This window comes from Mauremys mutica, chromosome 17 (assembly GCF_020497125.1).
Source record: "Mauremys mutica isolate MM-2020 ecotype Southern chromosome 17, ASM2049712v1, whole genome shotgun sequence".
In the NCBI taxonomy this organism is placed as follows: domain Eukaryota; kingdom Metazoa; phylum Chordata; order Testudines; family Geoemydidae; genus Mauremys; species Mauremys mutica.
This window is the reverse complement of record NC_059088.1, coordinates 7939709-7953201: the sequence shown is the minus strand read 5'-3', so window position 1 is coordinate 7953201 and position 13493 is coordinate 7939709.

Sequence of the window (13493 nt, the reverse complement as noted above, 5' to 3'; positions counted from 1 at the left end):
GGCAAAATTGATGTTTAACGACATTGTTGACCAAGAAAAATCGAATCCTTCCAAGCCTAATGGTAGTGCAGATTTGGTGGCATAAACTTTAGAACAGGCTAGCAACTTAAATCCCAGCTCACCGGTTGCTAGACTGTGCCATGACATCTACACTACTGTCATTACCCATACTAGCTCCCCTTGTCCCCCGTGCTACAGTTAAACACCTTCCTGTGGAGTGTAGACATATCCAGAGATTAATCAGACAGAGAAGGGGCTGCTGATGGTGCACCAGCGTTGTGGCTTTCTGCTTAGCATGTGATGGAGACAGACCTAGAGGCAGGTCTTTAGGGCTCAGATTCAGCACCTGGCTAATTCCTGAGGTCTTACATCTCAGCCCAGTTCTGCAACATATGGAGCACCCTCAACTGCCAGTGAAGTCAGGGGTGGTGGGGTGGGGGTTATTACTGACGTTCAGCAGCTAAGCTCTTGTGAAAATCTGGCCGTGTGTGTCTCAGTGGAAGCCACTGGGAGCTGAGCACTTTTGAAAACCTGGCCGTGACTCTGAGGAGCAGAGACCTTGAAAAACTGGTGCTTAGTGTGTAGCTGGGCAAATGCCCACTGAGGTTATTAATTCTCACTGAACCCTATGGAGGAGCACCGGAGTCAGGGCTGGGTAAATGCCAAGTAAGGTGTCAGTATGGGACCCAACCATTCATGTCTCCTTCCTACCTGTCCCCACTACGCAGCATGAAACCCACCCGTGGCACTGGGGCTGGAATGGGACAGCAAGGGGGTTCACCCAGACAGGACTTCCAATGGACCAATAGCTCCCACTTCAAGCCTGGCCTAGTGGCTAGAGCACAGGGGTGGGGGATTCAGAAGAGCTGAGTTCTAGTTCTTTCTGTGCTTTCTGGCTGAGCTGGGATTGCCTTGGGCTCCAGCAGGTCTCCAAGTAGGCACGGCTCCCTTTGCTTCCTGGACAACTTTATTGATGACCGTTCTGTATGTTCCACTAGCATTGAATGTGCTGGGCACAATGGAAGGCACAGCCCCTGCTTTGACGAGCCTGCCATCTGGAAAGCCACCTACTGGGTTGAACCTAGACTGGGGTTTGCAGGATCCCAAACCCAGGTGATCCACTCCTATATCTGGACAACAGAGACCTGGCATGATGCCCACACATGCCAGTTGCCATCAAGTTGGCACCTGGGGCCTTTGCTTGCGGTGTGGATGTTGGGCTGGTGAAAGGTGCTCAGACTGGCAGCAGCAATGCAAACATTCCTCATGCCAGCACGACTCTCCCATGGCCTGAGGAGAGGTTGGTCACTGATGCCCATTCAGTCCTGGGCATTTCTGGTCAGGCTACCCATTGCAGCGGTACGCAGTCTCGTCGCTGTGCCTCCCCCACCTTGTCTCTCTTATGGCAGAGGTGGGTTTTTTTTTACAGTGCAGCCACCTGCTCATGCCAACTTGTTGCATATGGACTGCAATCAGCCAGCAGATTAAACAGCTTTCACTTCCCTAACCCTATTCCAAATGGCACGGTAGAACAGTGTATAGACCAACAGCTGCAGTTTACACGTGAGTCTATACGGGCTAGAATTTCAACAGAGTTCAGCTCCTACTGAGGCACTTAACTAAGTGGCTAGATTCAAAATAGCTCAGCGTGTCAGATGCATATTGCATGCACATTGCGTGCTGACTGAGCTCTTTTGAAAAGCTGGCCCTTATTTAGCTGCCTAACTTATTATTATTAATACCTATTCATTAATAATAATAATCCTCTTATAGTGTTTTTCAGTCAGTAGATCGCAGAGCACTTTACAATGGGACAACTCACCTGCTTTACGTCATTATCCCGGTGACGGGTTGGGTCACAGAGACCCCCTTGGGACTGCCACCTGATGTGCTGAGACTACTTCTGAGCCTGTTTTCCCTGCCAGCTTGGGACTTCAGTACTCTGTCTTGTTGAGCCAGACATGCTAGCCTGCTGCAAACACAGACCCAGGTCTGAACCACGTTCTCCAAAGCTGCAGGCTTTAACCGAAAACCACTTAGCAGGTATTCCTGTCTCCAGCACCCAGGTACCCAGTTCCCAATGGGATCCAAACCCCAAATAAATCTGTTTTACTCTGTATAAAGCTTATACAGGGTAAACTCATAAATTGTCCACCCTCAATAACACTGATAGAGCGATATGCACAGCTGTTTGCTCCCCCAAGTATTAGTCACTAACTCTGGGTTCAACAATAAGCAAAAGTGATTTTATTAAGTATGAAAAGTAGGATTTAAGTAGTTACAAGTAATAACAGACAGAACAAAGTAAGTTACCAAGCAAAATAAAACAAAAACAGGCAAGTCTAAGCTTAATACAGTAGGAAACTGAATGCAGGTAAATCTCACCCTCAGAGATGTTCCAATAAGCTTCTTTCACAGACTAGACTCCTTCCTAGTCTGGGTCCACCAATCATTTACACCCCGTAGTTACCGTTCTTTGTTCCAGTTTTTTTTGGGAATCTCTTTGGGGTGGAGAGGCCATCTCTTAAGCCAGCCGAAGACAAAATGGAGAGACTTCCAGGGCCTTTTATATTCTCTCTCTTCTGGGCGGAAACCCCATTTGTTCTTCTGAACAAAGTCACAGCAACAAGAAGGAGTTTGTAGCCACCTGGGCAAGTCACATGTCTATGAATGATTCAGCTTTTTGCAGGCCGATGCCATTGTTTACATTTTAATTTGAAAGTTCCCAGGAAATCTCAGATGTGGATTGGCGTCTCCCAAAGTCCATTGTCAGTTAAGTGTTTCTTGATTGGGCACTTACTGACAAGGGCGGCCCTAGACTAGCTGCCAGCAACTGGCACCCTAGGCGAACCATGCAATTGGCGCCCCCACCCCCAAACCCAAGGGCAGATCTAGGCGGATGTTTTTGGTAAACTGGGAAACATTTTGCCCTTTTTTTCCTTTTAAAGTGTTTTAAGCATTTTTTTAAAACAGAGGCTTAATTATTCAGTTTGTCCGTCCGTCCATCTGTCCAACCAAAGATAAAATAGAGACACAAAATTTTCAGAATAGATTTGTATTTGACAGCTGGATGATATTTCAGTCTGATTTCAAATAAAAATGCCTTAAAATGTTAATTAGAATTTTTATTATTACAAATCCAAAATAATCCATTACGCTATCCTGCTTTAACTGCCATTACCACCACATCCAATATTGAAAGAAATAAGAAAACTCTTCAATGAACTTTAACCTGTATTTACAAAACACTCCGAATAAAAAACACTCTGTGCTCTTCAAACATGACTTTTCTTGCTTTAAGTTTTGAAAATTCAGTCACTAGTTCTTTTAGATCCAGTTTTCCAGCTATTTCATGCTCGACTGACATTGTGGCAAGTCCAAAAAGTCTCTCTTGCACCACTGTTGAATGCAGATATGTTTTTATCAATTTTAACTTTGAGAAGCTACGTTCCCCACTAGCTACGGAAACTGGCAAAATTAAAAGAACGCAGAGAGCTATAAAAACGTTTGGAACACTGTCTGTGAGTTTATTTTCACAAACAAACTTCAGGACTTCTTCAGGAGTGGAATGTTTCTTAAGTCATCTTGAAAAAGCCTGAAGCTCACTACACAAATCTGTAGCATCCATGTCTTTTGAATTTTCATGGGTCAATGCCGACTCCAGTTTTATACAAAATTCTCTTATCTGTTTTGCTGTTTTCTTTTGCAAGCTGTGGATATCACATAGAAAGCTGTGGCCCTGGAAGGGTGAAAGCAGCCCTGGAGAGGGCTGCAGCAGGGTAAGAGGGACTAAGAACATCTGGGGAAGCTGAGTGGGTAGCTGACCACAGCTGTGGCTGGTTTAATGAGGGTCCAGCTGGCCCTTATAAGAGGGCTGTGGGCCAGAAGCCAAGAGACAGTCTCTCTCTAGATGTTGAGAGGGATGGGCCTGGCTGCTGGGATCTGAGCAGAGTGCCTAGAGTGGAGCAGGGCTGGGGAAAGGCCAGAGGAGCTGGGGAGCTCCAGCCTGGAAAACCCCCAGGCTGCAGGCCTTGCTAAAGGCCAGAAAAGGTACTGGGGTTGCAACGGGGAAGCCTAAGGCTAGGCAGAGGCAGCAGGTTCAAACCCTCATTGCCAATGATGAGTGGCAACTGTACTGCAGTCTGCCCCAGTGAGCGGGGGCTAGGTGGTGACTGGCAGTAGCCCAAGACTGGGGCAAGGTGGGGATAGGGGGTTGGGGATTCCCCGGGGAGGGGAGAGCCAGGAAGACTGCGGGGTACTGCAGGGGACAGAACCCCAAGAGAAGGGGTCCGGGAGGGACACCGGGGCCAGCGGCAAGGCGAGACATCAGCCTGCAGAGGACGCACCAGAGGCTGGTGAGCTAATTCCCTGGACGACCAGCAGGAGGCAGCGCAGGGGTGAGTCGTCACTTCCCTACAAAAGCCAAATACCGATTCTAGCTGCTGCATCTGTTGAAATCTTTCGTCAACAGAGTGAATAGCAGTATCAAGGACTGCGAAGTAGAAATTCACTTTGAACCATTGTTTTGGGTTCTGAATGAGCGTGTCTCGTCCTTCATACGAAAACTGCTGTTTCTTTTGCTGAATGCGAACTGGCTCTGGTTCAAATTCGGTCGGGAAGTTTATTTCTTCAGCAAGCTCGAGAGAATCTACCTGTGTTCTTTCGAACCCTTCATCACTTCTGAATTCCTCCAGAATATTTTTAGTTTGCTGCAGTTTTTGAATAGCAGAATGTATGTTCAAAGTAACAGCGTTAATGCTGAATAGACTATGAAAGCGATGATGTCACACTCCAGGCGGGAAACTGTGAGGAAGGGGATTACTTTTCAAACAACCAGTGTCGGGTTATAACGTCAAAAAAGGTCTTTTTGTTTCTGTGTAAATGGCGTAACTGACTGTTTTAATAGGGAAGTGAGTGTATGTTACTAATCATTGAATCCTTAAGCAGTGAAAAGACGAGTTGGGATGACTGCAGTGTGGTTTAAATCGCCGACTATGTGGCATGTCAGCCATCCTTAATGCTATCATGCTTGCAGTCGGGAGCACAGTTCAATCCTTGAGGGGGCCGTTTAAGGATCTAGGGCAAAAATCTGTCTGGGGATTGGTCCTGCTTTGAGCAGGGGGTTTGGCTAGATGACCTCCTGAGCTCCCTTCCAACCCTGATATTCGAGTTAGGTGTCACTAGCATTGCAGCTCTTGCCACTGGTAGATGTGTTTCATTGTGGCTGAGTTACTGCTTATCAAAATTGTGGAGTGGGTTATCTTTACCCTCTGTCACAAATTGGAAAAAAAATCGCTAAAATATTATTTATTTTTGCAGTAGATAAAAGATTTGACACATTAATAAATTCTCAGAAATGTAGAGAAATGAATTATAATTCGTATTCCCTCCGTATGTGCACGGGAATTGAAATGATAACATCTTCGTTATTTTATTTCTACTTTTTTTCATCTCTTTTATTCTTTTATTTTATTTTTTGCAAAATTTGAATTTTTTTACTTGAATTTGGCGCCTCATTTAACTTGGCACCCTAGGTGACCGCCTAGTTCGCCTACATGGACGGGTCGCCCTGCTTACTGAGAATAGCCCTTTCTCAAGAAGCTGACCAAATGCTTCAGGGAGGCTTCATTGAGACACAACTACAGAGCCAATATTCATAACTTCAAATACAAAAATGATATACGCATACAGACAGCATAATCATAACCAGCAAACTACAACCTTTCCATAGACACCCCACTTGACCATAGGACCCTGGTTGCAACAATGATCTAGACATTCATAGTTCATGTCCATAACGTCACAATCCTCATTTTATAGATGGGGAAGCTGAGGCAGAAAGAAGGGACGTGGCTTGTCGTCAGGTCACCCAGCAGGCTAATGAGCCCCAGTGCGATGCCCTCTCCACTAGACCACACTGCCTGTTTGCATTGTGGTAATGCCTAGGAACATCAGTCATGGGCCCAGACCCCATGGTGCTAGGTACAGTACAAACACAGAACACCAAGACAGACCCTGCCCCAAAGAACTTTTGAAAGTCTGGGCCCAGTTGCGAGTGCTCAGCAGAACTAGCTGAATTATTTTAGCTGAACAATGGTTTCAATGAAAAATAACTTTTTGAACCAAACTGAAAATAAACTAATTTTCCAGGAAAAAAAATCTGGTCGTTTTTTGCAGTTTTTAGTTTTTCCAAAATGCAATAAAGCTGATTTTTTTAAAACAAAAAATGGACTGGAAAAAAACAAAACAAAAAGTTTTTGCTCTTGTTTCTTGTTTAAAACACACGAAAACTTTTTCATAGGAAACAAAAACAATTTAGTTTTTGTTTTCTTGCAAAAAATAACTGGCTTTTTTCGACCAGCGCTAGCACTGAGCACTTGAAGAGCTGTGTGTGTGTGTGTGTGTGTGTGTGTGTGTGTGTGTGTGTGTGTTTGTTTACGTACCAACCAGGGTGGGGGAAACTGCTATGAGTTAAAACACTGCGGAGAAAAGCAACATTTTCCAATCTCAGCCTGGGCATATTTTCTCATGTCCTTTAATTCCTATATTTATTTGTATTCACTCTGAGGTCAGGGCCCTGGAGACCTCGATACAGTTTCTTTGTAGAAAGTTTATTGCTGAGGAGAAGAACATTTTTTCATTACAATATAAAACTGCTGCTTGTTGAGTGAGTCTTGCACAGAGGGACTGAAACATTTACAATGAGGTTTTCTCCGGGAACTAGATAACCTTGGGCTCCATTCTTCCTTTTTGCCATTGTATGACAAGGAGGCAGTGTTATGTAGCGGGGCCGGGCACCAGGACTCCTGGGTTCTATTCCTCAGCTCTGCCATTCCTTGGAGAGTGATCCAGCAAGGCACTCAGCAATCCAGCCCCAATCCAGAGAAGCAGGTAAATTGTCTTGTTGGCTTCAGTAGAATTCACATGCTGAAAGTTAAGCATGTGCTTAAGACTGGGAGCCTAATGGAATTAGATACCTAAATCTCGATGGAGTTCGACAGGATTGGGGCATCTAACTCCCTTGGGCTTTCTAGTGAACCAGTGAAAATACTCTGCATTCTCTCTCCTGTGCTGATTGGCTGCTTGCTCCATCTCTTTCCCTTGCTCTTTATCTCAGCATCCCTCTTCCTGCCCTTGGTCTTCCCCTCTTCTGTCCCCCGAGGCTGTTCTCCCTGGGTTCCCAGACTGATAGATTTTAAAGCCAGAACAGATGATTGTGATCATCTACATCGAGCTCCTGTATAACCGGCCAGAGAACGTCCCCAGATCGTTTAGAAACAACCATCCAGTCCTGATTTAAAATGACCAGTTATGGAGAATCCACCACTACCCTTGGTAAACTGTTCTGATGGTTAATTACAGTCACTGGTAAAAATGCGGCATTAATTCCAGCTTCAATTTATAATGATAATGTTAGACCTTTGTCTGCTAGATTGAAGAGCCTGTTATCAAATAGTATCAGAGGGGGAGCCGTGTTAGTCTGGTTCTGTAAAAGCAGCAAAGAATCCTGTGGCAACTTATAGACTAACAGACGTTTTGCAGCATGAGCTTTCATGGGTGAATACCCACTTCTTCGGATGCAAGTCAAATAGGTTTCAGTGGTAGCCATGTTAGTCTGAATCAGTAAAAAAACCGAGGAGTCCTTGTGGCACCTTAGAGACTAACAAATTTATTTGGGCATAAGCTTTCGTGGGCTAGAACCCACTTCATACATCTGATGAAGTGGGTTCTAGCCCATGAAAGCTGATGCCCAAATGAATTTGTTATCAAATAGTTGTTCTCCATGTAGGTACTTAAAGACTGTGATTGTCACCCCTTAACCTTCTCTTTGTTAAGCTAAATGGATTGAGCTCCTTGAGTCTATCACAATAAGGCAAGTTTTCCAATCCTTTAATCACTCTCGTGGCTCTTCTCTGAACCCTCTCCAATTTACCAACTTCCTTCTTGAATTATTGGCACCTGAACTGGACACAATTTTCCAGTAGTGGTCACACTACTGCCAAACCCAGGGGTAAAATAACCCCTCTGCTCCCACTCAGGATTCCCCTGTTTATGTATCCCAGGATCACATTAGCTTTTTCGGCCACAGCGTCGCACTGGACACTCATGTTCAACTGAATATCAACCACAACCCCCAGATCTTTTTCAGAGTCGCTGCTTCCCAGGGGAGAGTCCCTCATCCAGTAAGTGGCCTGCACCAGGGCCGGCTTTAGGATGATTCACCCGAATTAGACCTTGCGCCCAAAAGGGCCCCGCGCCTTAGGCGCCTTTTAAAATTTTTTTTTTTACATACCCGGTGGTGGTCCGGGTCTTCAGCGGCACTTTGGTGGCAGGGGGTCCTTCACTCACTCCGGGTCTTCGGCGGCATTTCAGCGGCGGGTGGTCCTTCAGTGCCGCGGAAGACCTGAAGCTTGTGAAGGACCCTCCTGCCGCTGAAGTGCTGCCGAAGACCTGGACCGCCGCCAGGTATTCGACTCCGGCCCTATGAGCTTTCTAAATGGGACATGTGGCCTCAGCTCCCTAGAGATCTTGCAGCCATCTCCCTATATTTTACAAGGGGGGTTGGTGATTATTGGGGAGACTGGAGTGGGGAAGAGGGTTTGGGGCATCTGGTAGTGGTGGCCTGAAACAAACGCTAGAAGAATCTTGTCCATTCCTTCTTCATTACGTCTCTAAGGGTACGTCTACACTACGGGATTATTCCGAATTTACATAAACCGGTTTAGCAAAACAGATTGTATAAAATCGAGTGTGCGCGGCCACACTAAACACATTAAATCGGTGGTGTGCGTCCACGGTCCGAGGCTAGCGTCGATTTCTGGAGCATTGCACTGTGGGTAGCTATTCCGTAGCTATCCCATAGTTCCCGCAGCCTCCCCTGCCCCTTGGAATTTCTGGGTTGAGATCCCAGTGCCTGATGGGGCAAAAATCATTGTCGCGGGTGGTTCTGGGTAAATGTCGTCAGTCACTCCTTCCGCTGGGAAAGCAACGGCAGACAAGCATTTCGTGCCTTTTTTCCCTGGATTGCCCTGGCAGATGCCATAGCATGGCAATCATGGAGCCTGTTTTGCCTTTTGTGACTGTCACCGTATGTTTACTAGATGCCGCTCACAGAGGCGATTCAGCAGCGCTACACAGCAGCATGCTTTTGCTTTTGCATGACAGCAGAGATGGTTACCAGCCATATTGCACCATCTACCATACCATAAATTGGTAATAAGATGATTGTGGCTACCAGTCCTTTTGTGGCTATCAGCCAGGGGCGCAAAAGCCAAAATTGGGAATGACTCCCTGAGTCAATCCCTCCTTTTTGGTATCTAAAAATAGAATCAGTCCTGCCTAGAATATGGGCAAGTGTACTAGAGAACCACTGTATCATAGAACCAGAGAGCACAACTGCTCTGTGTCAGATCCTGCAGAAATTATGAGCTGTATGCTATTCACATGGGGTGCTCCTGCAACAACCCCACCTGTTCATTCCGTTCTTCCCCCAGCCTTCCTGGGCTACCATAGCATTGTCCCCCCACTTGTGTGATGAAGTAATAAAGAATGCAGGAATAAGACACAGTGACTTGTTAGTGAGAAATGAGTGGAAGGCAGCCTCCAGCTGCTATGATAGTCCAGACAGGACATTAAGGAGTGTGGAGGAGAGAAGCCCAGCATCCCTCTGCTAGTCCAGGGGCAATTGAATCTTTTCTTTACACATGAAGGGTGGGGGCTGATGGAGCTCAGCCCCCTGTTGCTATGATGAGGACGGTTACCAGCCATATTGCACCATCTACCAGGAAAAATTAGGGGCAGGCACCCTTGATAGACCTAACTGATGCTAGTCAGCATAGTTACCAGTCCTTTTGCACTGCCCCATGTGCCAATAGGCTGATGATGACAATGGATATCAGTCTAATTGCACCATCAGCCACCCATGGCAGGGGGTGAGCAAGGATGTTGGTGTTGAGTGCTGCAGCATCGTGTCTATCTGCAGCATTCAGTAAAGATAGGGTGACATGTAAAAGAGTCAAGAGAGGATTGTTTTCCCTTTCACTTCTAGGGGTGGGTGGGGGGTTGCGTAAATTGCTGAGCTATGCCCTGACCCACCGCGGACACTGTGTTTGTCCCTAGAAGCATTTGGAGCTCAGCCAAGAATGCAAATGCTTTTCAGAGAGACTGCAGGAACTGTGGGATAGCTTGAGTCCTCCAGTCCATGAGCGTCCATTTGATTCCTTGGCTTTCCGTTACGCTTGTCACGCAGCAGTGCGCTGAGTCCCTGCTATGGCGTCTGTCTGGAGATTTTTAAAAAATGTTTTTTAATTCGTCTTCTGTAACGGAGCGCTGATAGAACAGATTTGCCTGCCCTTACAGCGATCACGTACGCATGGTCCATGCGGGAGCTCTTTCTTTATTTTGATTTTTAACTGCATCACCACACGTGCTGATCGGAGCTCAACGCTGGGCAAACAGGAAATATTCAAAAGTTCGCGGGGCTTTTCCTGTCTACCTGGCCACTGCATCCGAGTTCAGATTGTTGTCCAGAGCGGTCAGTGGTGCACTGTGGGATACCGCCCGGAGGCCAATACCGTCGATCTGCGGCCACACTAACCCTAATCCGATATGGTAATACTGATATTAGCGCTACTCCTCTCGTTAGGGAGAAGTACAGAAACCGGTTTAAAGAGCCCTTTATACTGATATAAAGGGCCTCTTAGTGTGGACGGGTGTGGCGTTAAATCGGTTTAATGCTCCTAAAACTGGTTTAAACGCGTAGTGTAGACCAGGCCTAAGATACAGACTTTCCTATCTGTCCACACAGCTAAAAACTCTCGCCCAGGCTCTCATCTGCTGAGATCCCAGTCACTGCAACAGCCTCTTCTCTGGCCTTGACAAATGCAGTCTTGCCCCACTCTTGTCCGTTCAGCCTGCTGCTGCAAAGATCATTTTCCTAGTCCATTTCTTGGACCACACCGACCCTTTCTTTGCATCCCACCACTGGCTCCCCCTTCTCTACTGCATCGAGCACACGCTGCTGGCCTATTCTTTCAAGGACCTTCCTGGCCAATCCCCACCTTCCCTATCATCTCTCGTTCGCTGGCGAGATCTCAACTCCCACCTCCCAGCCCGTGATGCCAGCCCCACGTCGCCCATTTTCAAACAAGCCCTTTTGTGTTTTCTCCTGTCAGAGCTGGGGTCAGAAGCCAGGAACCAAAGCCATAGTCAGAATCAGTGTCAGGAGTCAAGCCGAGGGTCATGCCTGGAGTCAGACAGTCATGCCAAGGGTCAAACCAGAGTCAAACCAGGGTCCAGTGCAGCAGCAGATCAGAACTTCACTCAAACAACTTCTTGTGCCTCCTTCTGGCTTAAATAGTGCATCCGGGCCAATCTGTGGGCTGGAAATCTGCTCCAATCAGGAGCTCAGTGGGCGGAGCCCCTGATGGGTTTGAGTTCTGCTAGCCTCCTCACATGCTAGCTGTGTGACTGGGTGGTGGTGGTTGTAGGTTGTAGGTTGAAGACCCCTGATCCCTCACCCAGCTCAGCTTGAAGACTGAACAAATTGTGGGTCAGTCCTTTAATCTGAACTCCTCAGCCTATCTCTAACCAGCTGGTCCAAATTGTATTCAACGCCATGCATGCTTCAAGAGTCAGTGTCTGCCTTCATTTACCCCAGTGTAAATTCCTACTAAATTAGACAAAATCACTCTAGATTTGGATCAGTTGAACTGAGAGCAGGATCTTGGCTTCATACTTTCACTTAAAAGAAGACAATAAGTATTTCCAAGTAAATTAGGGTTGGGATTTTAAAAGGCGCATAAGAGGTCTAGCTACCTAACTCCCTCTGGCTTGCAATGGCCCTTTGGCCTCCTAACTTCCTTCTGCTGCTTTGCAAAATTTTAAATCTAAAAGATCCGCTCTAGTTCAAATAGGCCAGAGAGCGTCCCTGAAATGATTCCTATGTTATGCAAGGAGGTGCGACTGGATGATCACAGTGGTGGCCCTTCCTTCCAATCTATGAATGTATATGGTGGGATCTAAGAAAATTGTGTATTGCCAGCCTCAAGCATTCAAAACGCCTGAGCGGGAGCCCCTAAAAATCACAAGATCAGCTTAAAAGACATTAAAAACCAGCAACTTTTGGATTCGCTCCATTTGCCTTTTGGTGTCGCCGCCTTTAGGCGTCACATTCTCAAGCTTTTTCTTGGCAACCCTGCTGCAGTGGAAATTTACTTTTCTGTTAATGGAAGCTGAGATTTCCACCTAATCACAGACGTCAGGAACTGGATCTTTCAGAAGAGTCCCAAATATTGCAAGACAAGCAATGAAGTCCTGAGCATTGGCAATGTTGAAATGCAACACTCAGATTCCTGCGGATGAAGTCCATCAGTGGTTTGAGCATTGGCCTGCTAAACCCAGGGTTGTGAGTTCAATCCTTGAGGGGGCCATTTGGGGATTGGTCCTGCTTTGAGCAGGGGGTTGGACTAGATGATCTCCTGAGGTCCCTTCCAACCCTGATATTCTATGATGTAGCAAAGTTTGGGGCCTATGTGACACAGTGAAATTCCCTGGGGCCAAATTTGGGGTGGGGAATCAAATCAGAAGATTAGGCTTGGAAGAGCCAAGGGCATTGCCAGAGAAAGAGAGACTTTCCCCTACTTCCCATCTCCAAAACGCCCGTAACTTTTTTTTTTACAGGAGTTTTTTATGACAAACTTTACTTTACATTTGACATTTAAAAGCCGATTGGATCTTTCCTCCAGGACAGCAGGAAATGGAGATATTTACTGGGGCATTATCGGTGCTCGTAGAGGGAGCGAGATTTACTCTGACAGAGAGGCTGGATTATAGATACCTAATGTCTGGCCAAAGCTCCAGTGACTCAGCGGGAACATATGCAGGGATAGCAGTGGGAAATAATTTATTGGGAGACTTTAACTTTTCCAGTGAGAGGTAGCTGGGAGCTGTAGAGGGTCCGAATAAGAAGAGTAATGTCCATTTCTATAGCGCAGTGGTTCTCAAATGGTAAACCTTAGGCTATTTACGACCGCAGGCCTCTTCCAGGAGGGAATCCATGGTGGCGCTTCTGTCCTGGGGCAAAGCAAGGTGCTACTTCTTGCTAATTGCAGACCGGGGCTTTCTTAGAGATTCTAGTCCAGAGGATTTTCCTGCCAACTGAATTATAAATATCCAGCCCCGCTCTGTTCCGTAACCCAGCCCCTCGCTGCTCCTTCCCATCGTTCTTATATAAGTAGAGCTGCTTATTATTAAGATTGCTCGTCAAGGGAGTGGAGAGATTTAGACAATGAGCCTGAGGAGCGGGGATATTGGATGAGGAGCTCAGGGTGGGGGTGGGGGAACGGGACTGGGACTTGGTTTGGCGATAGGGGAAGATTGGGATTGAGACAACCAGCCGAGAGGGGGAGATTAGGACGAATCGTGTGTTGGGGCGTTCAATCTGAGACCCTGCAGCGTGATTTGCAGAAGTGTTGGCACTCGCCGCTGCCTCT